The sequence below is a fragment of the Poecilia mexicana genome, unplaced genomic scaffold (genome assembly GCF_051168715.1).
Source record: "Poecilia mexicana isolate PSO_F unplaced genomic scaffold, ASM5116871v1 scaffold_12, whole genome shotgun sequence".
Classification (NCBI taxonomy): Eukaryota; Metazoa; Chordata; class Actinopteri; order Cyprinodontiformes; family Poeciliidae; genus Poecilia; species Poecilia mexicana.
This window is the reverse complement of record NW_028263381.1, coordinates 16691729-16710615: the sequence shown is the minus strand read 5'-3', so window position 1 is coordinate 16710615 and position 18887 is coordinate 16691729.

The following is an 18887-nucleotide window of genomic DNA, read 5'->3' as shown; positions in this document are numbered from 1 at the left end:
AAATTTGCAGTGGGACAGACTTACTTTTGTCACAGCAAAAGATACTTTCAGACATTCTCCCACAATTAATTTCACAGAGTGTTCTGTGCTCCTAGGTCTTGGATGAAAAGCAAATTACTTAGCAGGTCACGTTTAATGCTGATGTATTGCGGTAAGCCTTCTGGTACATCTAGGTGCCAGACTTCTTTCATAAATATAATCCTAAAGGGCCATGAAGGATTGTCACTGGAAGAAGAAAATGTGCTTTACAAAAACTCTCAAAATGAGAAAGAAGCTGATGTTAAAAGCACACTGGAGACTTGGGTGAAGTGGTAAAGTCACAACTCAACTAATGAACGTGAAATAATGATGTGAAAAGAAAATCCCAGAGTGATGTGTCTTGAGGCCCAAAAACAGCCACTTCTCACAGATGGATGTCATAATCACTTCTAGCATCCACAGAAATGCCTTCCTGTGGGTTCTTATTAGGCTCTGAAGATGAGAAAGAACGCAAAATGTTTCTACATTAGAACCTCTAGCAACCTGGATTTGTAGGGAGAAAAATGCAAATAATGGAAAATGGGCCCAACAGAAATTGCTGCTTGGTCATCATCATTTTACTGTCGTAGAATAACTTTCTTTGGAATTGTTGAACCCTAATATTGCCTTTTAGCTTGTTAGAGTTGACTTAAAAAGTAAGAGGCTTTGCTGGCAGGTGTCTGTGAAAACTCCCAACTAATTTAAAAATAGCAAAGTTAACCTTCGCTGCAAGGTGAAACATCTGTAGAAACTGTGTTGTCTCTAATGTGCTATGTTTAATCTAATTACCCAAGATTCTGCACAGGAAATAAAGATGGATACAGATTTTCACCTCGGCTTCATTTGTTTTTCTTCAGCAGCAAGCACATTGAATGAAAAAAGACGGCCTATATGATCTGTTTGACCCACCAGCAGACAACGCTTAGCTGCTGTTTAAAATAAGCTGGTTAAAAAACAAAATGTTGTTTCTCACACAGGGAATTTAGAGCTTCCAGACTTTTCTCTGTCTCTCACTATCTTATTTGTGACTTGTGCATTAAAATTCTTCAGCAAAATAAGAGACTTTATAGGTTGTTGTCATCAATAACTGGTAGCAATTATTACCAGGAAGGGTGGCACAACAAGCTATTATAAGGTTCTTAATAAAAAAAATCCCAATTTTAAAACATTTTGTTCCTAACGCTTTTGAATTGAAAGTGGTTTGATCAATTGAAGCATTTAAGTGGCAAAAAGAATAATCAGAAAAAAAAAACATATTAAAAGCACTGTGCCCTCTGAGACACTGTTCAAGAATCAGCAGTCACTGTACTAACATCAAAATCTGCATTCCTGCTTCTTCTCAGTTCTCATATCTGGTTTTTATATGTTGACTTTTCACAGTGCCACTCAATCATTTTCTGCATTATTCAAGGTCCTGAGAAAAGCATTGGTTGCAGCATTAGTATTCAGAATCAGCAACCTTCTCCAGCCATTTTCCCTCTCAGCAACGCATTGTAAATGTGATGTCCTACATTCCTCCTATGTGCTTGGTAACAAGGCTTCAATTGTGATTCAATGCACATTTTGCACATTATCGTTTGATATATTTTATATCTGTGTCCCTTCAGAGTTTACCGTCTCCTATATGTGTTTAAACTCTTTAGCCTGTAAACATTTACTGTGCCGCGTATGATTGTAAACATTGCAGCTGTCCATTCGATGGGCCCGCATGAACCTGGGAATACATTTAATGGTTTTAAAATAAAGAATTGTGTTTCCCTTGACATTTTGCAGCACTTCAATTCATCTCCCCTTCGCCGTGTCCATACTAATTTAAATGACTTTGGTGGGTGATTTTTTATTTTATTTTTTTAAAAGGTGAGTTCTTCTGTGTAAAACATTTGCTGGATCAAAACTATCTTTCCTTATACCCACAATGTTTACAGTCCTTTTATTTCAGGAACTGAAATAAAAGGACATTCACTTAGTTGAATGTGTTTCAATTAAGTGAAACACATTATATAGATTAAGCGCACAGACTGGTGTTTCCCGGCCTTTATTTCTGTTAATTATGATGATTTTCCACATACAGTTAATGAAAACTGCAAGCGAAAGAATTAGAATATTACACCAGACCAATAAAAAAAATAAAAAAAACTTTTATAATACAGAAATGTGGGTTTAATGAAAAGTATGCTTACTACCAATTTAAAAGTTAAAAGGCTTTCTGATGATGCAGAAACTATCTAATGTTTTGAATATGACTGTAAACTTAATGGGGCTTTATTTAAATGCCCCAAAAATATCCAATTTAACCCATCTAGGTTTCTATAATTTCACTCATGTCATGTTTGTGGACATTATAAGAATGCTGGATTCTCCTCACTGAAGTCTAGACGGCTGAAGATTTCAATCAACGAGCCTCTAAGGGAGACATTTTCTGCTACACGGAGTTATGTTGCTGTCATCTCCACTGCAGTCTCACATCCCAAAGGACGACTTCAGTTTTCATCTAGGTAAAACAAGAAAGAAAAAAAAAAGTTTGATTTGTAAAAATCCCTCTGCTTGATCATCATATGTGATGTTTGTTCAGGTGGAACAAGGAATCCTGCTTCCACCGGATGATTGGCTGTTTTGTTCACGCATCACAAGCGTTACCTTGGTGTGCAGATGTTTGGCCAAGCTGGCAATTTAAATCCAGTCAATACTTTGGCTCTCTTGTTATTTATACCAGCTTATTAGTCTACTTTTCTGTAGCTTATGCCAGCAGTCAAAGGATAGAACTTTACAAGTCACTAGTGCATTACAGAGACAAGTATTCCTGTACAAAATCACTAAAGTTAAAAGTTAATTGGGAGCTGCAAAATAACCTAAAATGCATGTTTTGTGATTTGGGAGACAAACAGACATGTACAGAAGGAACATGCAAAGGCTGTAGCCTGCAGTTCTCTGTTCTGGAGTCACCATCATCTAGCCCAGGCTCTTATTGACCTTTGGCTCCTGTCTACATTTTCAGTTTCAAACAGCCAATTGCAGAGCGATAGATAGCTCAATTTAAAGGAATAGTTCAGATTTTTTGAAGTGAGGTTCTGTTAAAGTGTTACAAGCAGTTAATATCTTTTGGGGTTTTGATTTGATATAAAATCCATTTTCAGTGACCTTAAGCACACGTTTTGCTGGATTTGTTCAAGCGACAGAATTAATTGATGATAAATGAAAAGAGGCGCATAGTTGAGGGATCAGCATGAACTGCAGGGACTATCACAGTTTGTTGTGGTACCGTTGGACCCAGATGCAGAGAAGAGTCTGATATGTGCAGGATGTTTGGATCTGATCTATGCTAACTGCTTGCACTGTTACTTTAAAACAGTAACAACGCAAGGCAAAGGCAAACATTTCTTTGTATTTTATGGTTTTACATGCAGAAGTAGTAAGGTACTATAAATGGGAGGTGTCTCAGGACACATTCTGACAGACGTGGAGGTCATTGCTAAGGCTATCTTTGTTTTCTACATGTGTGGCAATTATATTGTATTTTTTATTTCTGGGCTGTTGAGAAACAGCCAACTTTAATTTCAGTCTTTTTAATGTGGACAGCTACTTCTCTTAAGTTAATGTATGACAACAAATTAATTTGAATACAGTTTAAAGTTAATAATTAATAAAATTTTTAACTTCATCTTACTCATCAGATTTTATGCCTGATGAATAAAACCAGATGAATTTTATTCAACCATTTTTACCCATGGTTGAAGGTTTATATCAACATTTTGCAAAAAAAAAATAATAATAATCTGGTCATACTTTAAGCTCTCCTCTGTCACTCTACGTTTTTTTTATTTTTTATAATTTTTGTTGCCTTCAAGTAAGCTTTTACAGTCCCATTTTGAATCTTTCCTTTGTGTGTTTGGCACTCCGCTGCTCGCGTCAAACTGTGAAATGTGCAGAGAAAGAAGCTTTAACAAATTGTCACAACAGATGATGCTGTAGGCAAAATGCAGATTAAAAAGTCCCCTGTCATCGCATTTATCTTTTACAAGGTTCGAGTAAAGAAAGACAAACACACAAGCTCTGCCTCCAGGGGAGGCAAATACGGCACCATTTAATTTATAACCGAATGTAATGGGGCTTTTGGGAACTGTAGCCTTAGCTTTGAGTAATAATACCCTTACCTCTCACATGAGATAGGAGGTACACTTGCTGTGTATGTATGCTGGGCTCATTTGTGTGAACTAATGATGCTATTAAATGCTGTATCATTAGCTTATGATGCAGCGTATTAATATAATAAAACCCTGCATGAGTTTTTTGTCTGTACGATTGATCAAGCACTGCAGCAAAGCCAACTGGAGAGAGATAGAGAGCCCAGGCCAGTGGCTAATAGAGGGTAATAATATGTAGCATTGATTAGACATGTCTGAGGGAAAAACCACAATGAAGAATGCAATAGATACAAAGTGAATGAGACCATTTCTGTTTAGTTTGAGATCTTTTGTAGCAGGTCTTTGGAAGTGCCCACAACTTACAATGTGACAGAGTGCACTTGTAGAAGCCTGAGGGCAATCGTTAAATTAAATGTCAAAAAGTTTGATAAAAAAAAAAAACAAAAGTAATTGGATTTGATGAAATATTTTTCCTTAATGTCTCCTTTTTTTGATGATAAATCATTTCAGAGAGAGAAGCCTCAGACAAAAAGGACACACAAGCACTTTCAACATTTTGATCAGGAACTTTTCTGTGCTTTGATATCAGATATTCATCTGTTTTCGGTCCCAGTCTTTCGTCGTCTCTGGACTCTTTTTTTCACCTTGCTAGTTAAAAACATCTGAAGATTTCTCTTTTTTTTTTTTTTTGTTCATGACGCTCGCGGAGCGTCTGACTCTCTGAACTCCGCAGGTAGCGCTGCATCTTTGAATGTTGAAAGGGATTTGAGCCAACTACAAGTTGAGCCGTAGGCATATCTGCTTAATAAAATAGTCCAGATGGACCAGCACATGTTGATTTAAGTGCCTCTCTACACAGATGGCAATGTGGTTCCAGAAAAATCTCAAAACTCTTGGTCCATGCAGTCTTCACAGAGTTGTGCATCTCTCATCATTTCTTCTGAAACACTCAGCCTTGCAGGGATACCCTTGTTAGATCTAAAATATTACTTACCTGCTGCAAAACAAGTTGTGTTCAAAAAGGTTCCCATGTTGAATTATGGTGACATTTTTTTTATATGTAGGCCCAAACTGAATTAGGTTTAGTAAGAGGCATCTTTGTATACTAACTGTAACCTTTTCAATTCATTAATAAATGCTTATAGAGCAGCTCAGATTGTTGTACTGTAAGAAAAAAAAAAAAAAAATCCCGCAGTAACTGGAGTCTCTGAGGTGCAGTAAATCCTGTGTTGGTGGAAAGTCACTGTCATGGTAATGAAGCAATTAGCAAAAAGGTTATTACTACTGCAGCAGAGAGAGTAGGTGGAATTGATGAACCCTCTTGAGAACCCAACTGTTCGGAAAGGGTCACAACCACTCAGAGAGCTGGTATTTTCTTTCCTCATGCCTATGGGGACTTATCGAACTTCATACACCTTTATTTAGAAAACTAAGCAGAGTAATTAATAGAACAAAGCCTCACAGGGTCAGGAATTATACTCTCGCCTCCATCTGCTTTTCCTTTTCTTTTTTTGTTTTTTAATCTTGAATGGGCAAAACAATTCCCATAAAATCTGCAATCCACTTTAAGGTACCCGTAGAATAAGCATATCATAAATCCTTCAGGATTGCAGCGTTGGGTAAATCTACAAATTATACAACTACATGGCTTTTAGTTTTCAGTTGAAGTTTTTCTGAAAGCACGGCAGTAGAGACAGATATTTGTATGTGCCGATGATGGACACATAATGTTCATTTTATTGTGTTAGTGGCTTATTTCAACCTACTTTTTCCAGAATGGAATGATTATGCAACGTACAAAGTTATGTACATATGTTCTTAATGAAGAACTGGAAATCCAAACCGGGTCAAACTTTTATTTACAGGCTCAAATATATCTAACAACCCTTGAATAATTGTCCCCCACCAACAGCAATTTTCTCTTCAAGTTGGTGTAGAGAAATTATTATCTGTAACATTACTTACCTAGAGATTTTTTACCTTGATAATTAAGGTCTAAGTTAGCTGTGGGCATAGAGGAATTACAAATCCAGAAGAGGGATTAAATATATCACGGGAAAGTTGATTTTCTATACAAGGCACCTAAAATTTTACATCAGTCCAAGTATTATATTCCAGGAGTGTTTTTTGATGTGATACATGCTTGCGTTGTAATGGAAGTTGTGATTTTTGCCAATTGAGCAGCTCCATTTTAGGGTATATTTCTGTCTGTATATTTGACAGCTCTTCTATGCAGAATTAGGAAAGTTGACGGTTTCATGACATGAACAAAGCTTTAAGGCATCCATTTAAAAAATCCCTGCTTTTATTGTTTATTTTACTAAATTAAATGTTTTTATTAAATTACATTTTGTTGTAAATTTCATCTTGAAGTAAAAACAGATAGACGAATTGTATGAATTTTAAATTTAAAATATTAGATTAAAAAATACATTTCATTATTGTCATTTCTAGGTCTGCACGGATTTATTAAAAAAACACTCAATTGGCAAAGGCAATGAACTCCTTTCAAAATACTTTGACATGAATAATAAATGGGTAGACACCAAATTGAGCAGCATTGATTTGCCATTCAGATTTCTATATATCTGTAAATAGAGAATATGAATGCGTTTCCAAGAAAAATAAGGCAATTTTCGCCCAGTAGGTGGCACTGTGGCCCATATTTTGAACATGAAGCGTCTCTGTTCTCATGCTCATGAATCTGACATTACACAGTGAAACTTTGAGCTATTTGAATGCTATGACATTTTTCTCATTTATCTGTTTGTGTATCCACAGGAGGTTGCTGAGTGGACAACTTTTCTGAGCAATCCTGCAAGACAAACACACAGGAGAGCAGCCGACTGCAACGAGAAGTGATTCCCTGTGAGTAAATGTGTGAGATAAGAACATCACTTTCTCTGTGCAGCATCTTTTAAGCTCACCAGGGGAACTACTCACAGCCGCAGAATATAGGGTTTCCTACCTCTGAAGACACGCGTTCGCATGGAAGTCTGAAAATTACAACCTAAGACTAAAATATTTTTTTAACAGTTTTGAGTTAACAGGGTCATTATAATCTGATAGGCAATAGGTTTCATTACTCACTGAGGGTTAACTGAGGATCCGTGGCTCCTAAGACTTTTCATGTGTCCTGCCTTATAAAATATATTTATTGCTCTTGAGCATTTTGACATTTTGTCACGTTACAATAACTTTTAAGTGTAAGAATTAGAAGAAACAGTGTATTGCTGATTTCTATTCGTAAAAATGGTAAGCGTGGCATCCGTTGATCCCACCAAATGAAATACAGTACAACCAAATACCTTCAGAGTTCACGTCATCATCCTAATCGAAGCAGCTAAGAGGCCCATATTTACTGTGGAGCAGCTGCAGAGATCCAGAGCTCAGGCAGGAGAATCGGCTGATTGGACACACACAGATACCACAAATCTCAGCCTGATGGAAGAGTCACAAGAAAATAACCACATTGTTGAAAGAAAACCGAGAAATATGATTTACAATTTGGAAGAATTTGCACTGGTCATTTCACGCTTAAGTGAAACATGTTGAACTGCATTAAAGATACCATGAGTGGCAGAAAATGAATGTTGCACATCACCCTTAACACATTCTGTCCACTGTGAAGCATAGTGGTGGTGGCATTATGCTGCGGGGAAGCTGTTTAGAGTTGTTGGGAAGATAGACTGAGTTAACTAGAAGCTAATTCTGGCAAAAATGTCAAAACAACATGTGACTGTGGGACAGAGTTTCACCTTCTAGCAGGACAATGAACTCAAGCATAAATGCAGAGTTCAAATTGATTTATTTAGGTTAAAGCATACGGTACTTGACAGATGGCCAAGTCAAAGTCCAGAGATTAATCCAAATAACAATATATTGCAAGACTTGAAAATTCGTAAAGCACATTCTCCAAACCCAAAGTTTCATTAACATCTGGATTTCTCATTTATTGTCTATGGATTTGGTGTTAATGACTTAATTTATTATATATTTTAGTTTCAGATAAAACATGGTTCTTTAATTTTGTCCAAGAACTGTGTGCCGAATTCCATTTTATGTGTTTACAATGACATTTGTATCATTTGAAATCAAAAGTAGAGGTTTTAGGGTAAAGACAGCAATACTCTGTTAGCTCGAAGTAAAAGTAGCAGCTAAAAAGACACAAACTTGTTATTTTACTGTGATCGCAAATCCGCTGATTTGTGCTTGTTTCAACACGGACAGCTCCGTGCATCTTCAGCCATTGCGTGTTATTTTCTCATTTATATGGTCTGCTTTAAATAATGGAGTGTTAAATCCCCCGTGGGTTGCTCAAAACCCCGCGTGGCTGATTACATCCTGCTTTGATTTAAATTCGCTCATCCTTTACAAACACGTTCGGAGCCCAGTCACTCTGCCCGGAAATTAGTGGGCTGGTTGGATCGATTAATAAATGGCTGGTAAATAAAATCTAATTTTTGCCTCTGTGGATGACACAACCACACTCTACGTCTGTGGGAGGATTTTTGCCTTATTCAAAGTCGCCATAAAAAAAAAAAAAAATCTGAATGAGCAAATTCAAAAAAATCTAAAAACATATTAAGTTATTAGCCATTCTTTTTCCCTCAGGTTGGACTTATAAAGGTGCCTCATCAGGTCTTTAAAAGAGCTTGACCTTTCGATTTCAAATGAATTATAGACAGAATAACACACAGCAGCTCTTAAATTAGATAAACATACTTGTATGGAAAACAGACCTCCGATGTGCTTTTTTTATTGCCTGCTGACCTTTAAAACTGGCACTGTAAATACATTTAAAAGCAAGGCAATATGCACTGCTTTGCTTATGAAAACCAATTGCCCTATCATTGAACATTTTCACAGGAAATAATCGACACCGGGGGACAAGCGGTAGCTGCTTTTCTGATTATCCTCTATGTTGGTGGCAGCTGCGTATGCTTTTAATGATCATCAGCTCTCCTGTTTATGCACTTACATGGACGCACACACGGTGCAAGAAAACAGAATTGATTAATAAGATCACAGCGCTTAAAAACTAGATCAAGCTGGATGATGGAGAATCTAACTGGAATAGTTCATGCATGCAAATGTCTTGCAAGAGGTGCTGGATTTAAATCTTGTTTAATATCCTCCTGAAGGAGAGTTGATCTTTAAAATATTAATCAACTTCAGGGGAAAGGTATGATTATGTCACGTCACGCATCGTTTTGTAGAGGGGGGGGGGGGGGCTTGATCTGTGGGCGAACAAATGGCATTGATTTTAAATGGGAGACTTTTCCTTGCCTCGTCTTCATGCATCAAGTGTTTTAAAGCAGATCTATGTTAATCATGGAGATAATTTTGTGCTTGCTGCAGAGTTCAATAGGCATTTGCATGAGTGGGTAATCATTATTCCCACATGATGCGTTTTGGTTTTATTTCTCTATACGCACTAAAAAGTAAAAACCAGTTACTAGTACATAAGTGTATGTACCACTGAAGTTTCAGGGTGTATATTTGGTAAGCCATGAACTGAGAAGTGGGAAAAAAAAGAAACATTTCTAATCTCTCTCTCTCTGTGAAACAAGGTTTTGATGCATCACCCCACAACCTGACTGTGATGAACACAGCTGGTGCAATCGGAACAATGGTTGTTGTAATCGAGTTTTTGGATCTTGTAACAATATGTCTGTGTTTGATGTCATCTCAAGCTATGAATTCCTAACAAAAAGATCCATATTTCTTTCTCAAGTATTAAAAATATCTATATCCGTTTCACTTTTATTCCTTACAAATATCTCCTAAAAGAGCAAAAGTTATGAATTGTACTCATTCTATGTTGATACATTGAACCACAATTAACATCTCTTCTCTATGCTTATATAAACCAGTTATTGAATAATTATGGTTCTTGCAAAGAGACAATACACTACCAAGTAAAATGCTTTTTGGCAACCACTAAATGTTTCAGTGATGTCTGGAAAACAAGCCATTTCAAAAACCTCCCAATTACTAAGGCACAGTCGGAAGACACTGCCCCTCACCTAGCAAACCTGAAGTTTGAGCACAAGTACTTTGTTGTTGGCTGCCGTTAACATGTATCCATGTGATTACATGTTGTTGAACATGTGATTGGCACGTTCTCCCAATCACAGGAAACAGAGTTACTTTTTAATGGCAAGATTCCAGCCACATTACTAAAGAAAATTATAGTTTGTGCGATTTACCAACTGACCTTGACTGAAGGAAAGCCCTGTCCCCACCGTCTGTTGCAAGGCTGTATATTAAAACCCTCCCATGGTCCAGGCACTTTCCGAAACAACAAAATCGGAAAAGCACATGGTTGTCATGAACGGTGAGTGAGGGGTGTGAGGAGAGACGCAGAGACCCAGGTTGCAGAAGAAAATTATAAATTTAATGAAGACGCTCAAAACAGTCCCAATCAGGCAGCAGCACGGCAGAAAGGTAGCACATAGCTAAATACCGGTAGCAACTGAAAAGACTGAGGACTGAAGCGAGAGCTATGCCAACACAGGACTTGACAGTCCAACTGTGAAGGTATGCAGACAAACAAGGAGTGACGTACACACGACTAGGATCTGATGAGGAACACAGACAACAGGTGGGACTAAATACACTGGGAGGGTAATCACAGGAACGAGACACAGCTGGGATCAATCAACGGGGAAGAGCAGAAACAGAGACTCACAGGACAGAAACTGAACACAGAAAAACCTTAAAATGAATACACAGAAACACAGATCATGACAATGGTCAGTTCAACCCTTCCAAGGACCATTCCAAAAGCTCACGTGAGGTTCACTTACCATTCTGAAACTGTCCACTGCATCCATAATGGTCTGAACTTATAATTGCAGAGCAGAATTTTGCAAATTTCCACAGATATTTTGACTTTTTATCTTTGGTGGTGGTCTCGAGGTCTTTGAATTTGCATGAAGTATATAATCTGTAACTTGCTTCACAGATTCCTTGTCAGATTTTGGCTAGGCCTCTCCAGAGCAGTAGAGAGGAGAAACATGTCACTGAAATTTAATAAAAAAAAAAAAAAAAAGCCAGCATAAACCTAAATCTGCCAGAGGCACAAATAATTTTGTTCTTAAATTTACTAATCAAATAGCTAATTTCTGGTGGACAATGAGAAATCACCAATCTTCATTTTTACTTTTTCACCAAGCTCACCCATTCTGCCAGCAGGATCTTTTTATACATTGCCAGGAAACGGCTATGTATCCATTTGACATATTCTTGTTAGAAAGCTTTTTCTGTTGAGAGAACTGTTTTCTGGTTGTAACAATAAAACAAAATTGCCCTGTAATAACATGAATCAATAGTCTGCAATCTATTTTATGACAGGTGGCCTCCAAAAGGCTCGTAATGTTTCAAACAAGCATGGTTTACTTGACTTTGCTTTCCCAAATTGTAGAAAAATAAATTGAGAAATTTCATTAGATTTCTTGGTTTTGTAACACCAAAATATGATGGCACGTGCTCTTTAAAATGCTGCATAAATAGTGAAGATAGAAGAGTTCTCTGAACGGTCTTAACTATAAATTCACACTCCAATAGCTCTTAATCCCTAAAAAATTAAACAGGAAGAGAACAGTCTGGACCTGAAATTTTATGTAGTGAAAGCAGGTAATAGCGACTGGCGATCTAATAATGGAAGAATAAGTACAAATGAAAATAAAATCTACCTGATTCATTAGAAGACGGTGGCTTCACCAAAGTAATAATATAAAAATATCCAAACAGCTGAAAAATAAAATTTTATTTTAATCTTTTGATATATTTTTTTCTTTTGAGAAATGAAAGCTATTTCCTAAAAAGTTCAGTGCCATAAATTATGTTTCGTTGCTGCAAACTCAAAAGTAAGTTTAAAATGTAATTTGCTTCGACTAATAGAATTTATTTATTTGGCAGAAAGTTACAGATTTCAAATAAACTCCACTTACACTGAACATTTCTAGCCATATTCAGTTACTAAAGGGATTTTTACTGCCACATTTTCTCACAACACTCACACATCCGTAAACTGATGTGCCTACACACTAACTGATAGACGTACAATGGTGTTTGCTTGTTTATCTAAAGGTGGACAGTTATAATTTACATTTTCTGTAGCCACCAGTAAACCTCATGTACTGTTTTCGCCTCTTCTTGGTAGATTTTTTTGCCGTTAATTTAAACTGGTTGTTTTTCTGAATGCCTGAAATGAGTTCCCTTCGCAAGGTGTTTGGGCTCTCCCTTAAGCCTCTCCCATGCTTCATCTGAAGCCAAACTGTTGATGTGCGGTCACAAGGTTGCGGGATGTCCCTATTTGCACCTTTCATACATGACACAGACCACCTGGGGGATACCCCTCCCACTTCAGTATGTCCTTCCCATTGGGATCCCCACTCCCTCCCTGTATCCTCTGTTTTGCTTTATCAAAACAGTCAAGGAGAGAGTGCCACACTTTTCTGCAGACAGCCTCCTCCTCACACCACAATGTATCAAGTATTTCCATCCAGGAGTTTTAAGCCACTTAGACAGTCTTTGCAGCAGTGTTGTGTTCAAGACCACCTAACCCGAGACCAAGACAAGACCAAGACCAGAGTGTATCGAGACCGAGACAAGACCAAGACTTTTGGGGTCCGAGATCAAGTCAAGACCAAGACCGAGGGGAGTCGAGACCAAGTCAAGACCAAGACCAGCAGCCCGTGCTACATGACACAATAAAATGTAAAATATGATCGAAATTGCTTCTCAAAATAATCTGAAAGATCCATATTACCATAAAACACCTAGATATTAAATACTTAATACATTTTACCAATATTAAATATTCCATTTATGTGCTAAAAAGTGTGATGGTCCCTAAAAACATAACGCCCTGGGCATTTGCCCATATTGCTCATATAAGAATCCACCACTGTCTGCACCATTAAACATAGCAATTGAGGCAATGCCCTGACGGTAAATAACGCTCAACCATGAACACTGACCAAGGACCAACAAGCAAGAAGTAACCAAACAGAAGGCGCTCATCGTGACTGTTTTCACTCTCTATGCCAGTACATGAAGCCAGGTAGTCCGACACCATGGCAGACATTACAGCTGCCACTTTGAACAAAAACAATCAAAGAGCAATGTGCATGCTCTGCGTGCTCTTTCGTTCTTGTGTTTTAGTTATTTGTTAATTTAAATATTAACGTACATAATAAAAGAAAATAATGATGCAGTGTACACAGAGCATTATAAGAACAAAGAACGGGTGTTCTGTCAGGTCAGATCACGGTGTTCTGTCAGATCAGCATACGTTGTCAGATAGTCGTACGCTTAGCTCAGATATGCATACGCTGTCATTACTATATGATTTTATTTAATCAGCAACATAGAATCATGACGTAGATCATCATACACTTGGTTATTAACAGTTGTATGGCATCCAGCTGCAGCCAGACCTGCTTTAAACACACTTTGAAACCACGACAACGCATGTATATCCATCTAGTTATCACATTATGTCATATTAGAAACAATTTAATTACTTATTTTCGTCATAACTTGTTGCATATACTGACAACTACACTGACGGTCGGACTTAATGCGCATGCGCTGGCATGGTACTCACTGCATGTATGCTATTCTGACAGCGTATGGCTATGTGATAGAACACCGGCTATATCTGTCAGACACGTCATTACCATAAGATTTTATTTAATCAACAACATAGAATCATGACGTAGATCATCATACACTTTGTTAATAACAGTTGTATGGCATCCTGACTTAGCGGTTAAGTGAGTTTTACATGGGTGTGTGTTGTAGCTGACTCCAGCTGCAGCCAGACCTGCTTTAAATACACTTTGAAACCATGACAACACATGTATATCTATATAGTTATCATTGAAAACAATTTAATGACTTATGTTCATCATAACTTGCTGCGTATGGTGAACTGACAACTCCTCTGATGGTCGGATTTCTTAATGCATGTATGCTATCCTGACAGCGTATGGCTATCTGATAGAACAACGGCTCTCAGTGAGTGACACTCCAGTCCTATCTAATAAGTAAAGAGCCGTGGAGAAGAATCGACTGTTTCTGAATGTCACATCACTATATTGCAGACTTTTGGACATAGCGTTGTCCCATATATGCGACAAGTCAGTCAACACCTCCGCACAATAATTCAGCACAGTGAGTGATAACATTTTTCATCACAATGCTTATGTGTCTCTATACAGCTAGCTTTGCTAACATCACGTCAACGGCGCTTACCTTCTTTGAGCTACTTTTCTAAGTGACGAAAAAAGTTAAACGTTGTCCCCACCGTCTGTGAAAGCGAAGCGCTGCTGAGTTAGCTGTGGCCATCGGATTTCTTACTATTTATGCAGCGCTATTATATTACTGACGATTGGACAAACATTTTCTGCCGCTGAGAGGAAACCACTGCGCGTGTCCTGGAGCGCCGCGCGCTAGTGAAAGGTGGGAAGGGGAAGGGGAGGGAGAGTAAAAGGTGGGGAGGGGAGGGGAGGGGGGAGTAACAGAAACACGTGGTTGCTTGGATTTTAATCAGTGCGTTTTGCATCCACTGAAAACAAAGATGTTAACAAAGTGGACAGAATGCTGTACGTTTAGTGATATTTTCACAGTTGCGGTCTTGACTGGTCTTGAAATAAAATGCCGAGTCCTCAGCGCCCGAGACCGAGACAAGACCGAGACCAAATGCGGTCGAGTCCGAGACGAGACCGAGACCATCAAAAAATGGTCTTAAGACCGGTCTTAAGACCAAGACCAACTTCGAGTACCACAACACTGCTTTGCAGTTATTTAGTTAAGAACCAGAAAATGTATTTAATTTCTTATCACATCTGAAACATACAAAATGTATTTACATGCCCAGTGGATAAAAAAAAATACAGATATCATGCCTATGAGAGCCGATTTCCAGTTGAAAGTATGGAAGAGCCTTTAGAGTAGTCGTCTCAAACTGCATTCCTGGAGAGCAAGAGTCCTGCAACTTTTAGATGTGTCTCCTCTCTAAAACGCTTGAATTCAGGGGCGGGGCGTCAGTGGAGAGTCGGGGGGCGGGGGGTGGAGGCAGAATATGACGTCAGGGATCCTGTAATTTTTGATGAGAGCTTATGAGTGTTGAGTACAGTATATGTAAGACTATACAGAATATAACCCCAGTGGATTATATAGTAGGCTGCTCCAGTCATTGTTGACTCATGGTTACTAAAAGCTTTACAAGACCAACTGATTTTAGTGACATGGTGGGTGTAAAATATTGAATAAAATGTTGTGCCACATGACTGGCTTTATTCTTACTCTTACATTTAACTTTATGACATGCAAAATTACAAGAGGATAGCCAATATTGTCTAGCTGATGTAGGCTCTGTGTTGAAATTGATAAGGTGTCAAAACGATCCTATCGCTATCCCTGGTTCTGAACTGCTTTGAATTTGTGTTGTTTTCATCACTAGTGACCAGGTAGCCTGATGTTTCTGTTGTTCTCTTGGTTTGTTCACGTCTGTTTGATGAATTTCAGAATGACACAGTCGCTCTCTGTGGTGGTGAAACTTGCGAGCTTCGCTGTTGCAGGCATGTTTATGTCATAAAATTATATTATCATGGGCTTTATTATTTGGGTATAAAGGGCCCCGTCATTAGCGCCGCCCCCTGCCCGACTGACTTGTTCCACTAGTGCTTGAATTACATGGTGAAATTGCCTTACTGGCAGTCAGTCAAGCTGTGCAGAGCTCTGCTAACAACTTAATATCGGAACCAGGTGTGCTGAAGCAGAGGAACATCTAAAAGTTGCAGGAGTCTGGCCCTTGAGAAATGCAGTTTGAGACCACTGGTTTAGTGAAAAGCTTGGTAATCAGGGAGGGGCCCAGGGTAGAGTTGCTTCTCCTAAACATTGGCAGGAGTCAGTTAAGGTGCCTCCCTGGTGAGGTGAGGTGTTCTGAAGAAATAAGAGGACAATCCAGGATCTGCTGGAAGAAATATGTTTCTTGGCTGGCCAATGGATGCATGCATGGAAAGATGGATGGCACTGAACTCTCTTCAGTGTAGACAGTGGCACTGGTGATCAAATAATTTATTTTAAGGTAGAATGGAACCTTGGAGGAACCTTACGTCCAACCAATTTCCTTTCCGCTCATAGTTTAAACATCAAAACTAGTATCTTACTGAATCTATTATCATAGGCTTAAAATATTATATATTATCTATATTTAAGGCTCGTGCTTCACATCATTTAATGACATGTACTGTTAGGAGATGCTCTTTGCTTTTTAGCACTTTTACTATTATTTCATTCTTACTCTTGGTGGTGGCAATGGTGAATCTGTCCTCCTCGAACTTATTTCACTGTAAATAGTGAGGAGGACAAAATAAAGGCACCTTCTAGAACTTTGCCACTGTTGGCCCTTTGGCAAATTGGCCCTTTATCAAATGGGGGCCTTGTGTATCAAGCTAAAGACAGGTATTGAAATTGCCCTGTTCGCTACAAATCAGACCGATGGATTAGCCTTTCTCTTAGACAAGGCCGTCATCACTCTCTAGTGGCTGCAAGGGGAGGAGCAAGGCCATTTAAGAGACTATCTGGTGTTTACTTGCTAATGGATATGGCTGGCTTGACCTCTCAATGACCAGAAACACTTGGGCGAGGGGCCACGGCCATTCTTAACCTGTATCAACTCTACATGTTCTAAGTTGGTTTTCGCTTCCTCCCAATCCATTTGTTGTCTCTTTTCCTTATTATACATTTCTGTTCTTGTCCTGCAACATCTTAATTGAGCTCATTTTGTCTTGTGTTTTGTCTTTCACCCCACAGTGCTTTCTTGCAAGCATATACACACACAGTCTTCACAGTCTGTCATCAAACCATTTTCCTCCACTTGTTTTACTCATTAACCACATTAATTCTCCGCAGCCAATCAATGCAAGTAGAAAAATACCTAATAAAGGACAAGACAAATGGATAGTGTATTATAAGCTCTGCCTCCCATCTTTTATATATTAATATGATTTTCATGTCCGATGGAAAAACACATTCATGCTATAATTAATTATGTATTTCTTTCAACAACATCTCAGCTGCATTAATGATATATATATATTTGGTAAATTATGACACTTTTAATACAAAGTTGACATTATTCAAATTGTCTTTGTTATGACAACTTGACATTAACCAAGAAATCATTACCGTTATAAATTTGTTATAAAAGTATTACTGATTGCACTTTAAAAATTAGGTAACTATGTTATTAAAGGTAAAGTTTAAACAGTAATGATTTATTGATTAATGTCAAGTTGTCATAAAGACATTTTGAATAATGTCAACTTTGTATTAAAAGTGTCATAATTTATATTATGACAACAGTCATAAATATTCATGAAGGCTTATTCATGTTCATGACAGGTGTTGTGTCATGTTTATGAAAGTGTCATGACAGTCTTATTCACCCCCTTCAAATAAAGTGTTACCAAAAATTCAGTATGTTCACTCCAAAGAAATGTTTCTCCTTGTTCACTGACTAATTTTAGATCAATGTACCAATAAGTTAAAAGATATTACAATATTTTAAGTCTCCAGTGTTCAGAAGGAAGCATAACATTGTGATCAGTCTGACTTTTAATGTAATAATTGTTGGCATCGTTTCTTGGCAGAGTGTCTTTGCGCATCGTCTCTGATCAGTTTTGTGGTTTTCTTTGGCTTGACTAAATACCTGTCCTCAATCTAATTCTTTCCTTAATCACGTTTAAACTGCTCTGGTTTTGTTTGATTGGATTCAATCGCAGTGCAATTAACCTACTCCGATTTTGTTCATCCTCAATCAGACAGGAGCATTATCTTTAAATGCAGGTTCTTTATACGAGACATATTTTGTTCTCTTTCAGCATGTTAACGCAATTCCCTGAAAGAATGGTACTTGGTGGTTATTATAGTAATCTACTGAGTTTCCTTCATATGTTAGATAACCACTTAAGTAAGTTCACCTATTTGGCATCCAACTGTTGTATGAGTTCTTCATTTACTCACCAGCTGTAGAAGACCATAGACTCCACAGATTTTCTTATAAAAAAGCAAATTATACCTAAAGCTCCATCTTCTTAACAAATAAAGAGTTTGGAAAGCAAATGAAATAAAAACTGAATATATCAGTATTATTTTTTCTCAGTAATTATAATGGTAATGGAACTATTGACACAAAATTCACAGCAGACGTTAACAACAAAAAACGTAATTCAAACATAAAAGGAAAAATGTGTAATAACATGGAGGGAGTAATTATAGAAACCCAAAACAAATAGAGAAGCAAAAAAGCCAGAAATCATGTTCTCTGTTTCTTACACTAATATCAGGTTAATACCCTCTATAAAGTGGCTTATTTTGAAGTACTATAGTTTTATTTGCTCAAAAGGCTTTAAATGTTGCACCACTGGGACCTTGATGCAGACATTGAAACATCATTGCACAATAAACCAAGCAGAACCAGGTGTTACCTGCAATGGTTCTGTCTTAGAAATCAAGAAGTTTTCCAAAAGAGAAGAAGCACCCATTAAACACTTCAGAACATTATCTAATTTATGGACTCATTTATTGCATTGGTTTATTATTTTGTATGGATTAATAATAATACCAACATCTTGTGTGAACATTATTCCATTTGACTTGCTGGGAATATATTCAGAGGAGAATACCGACTTGTTTAATACTATT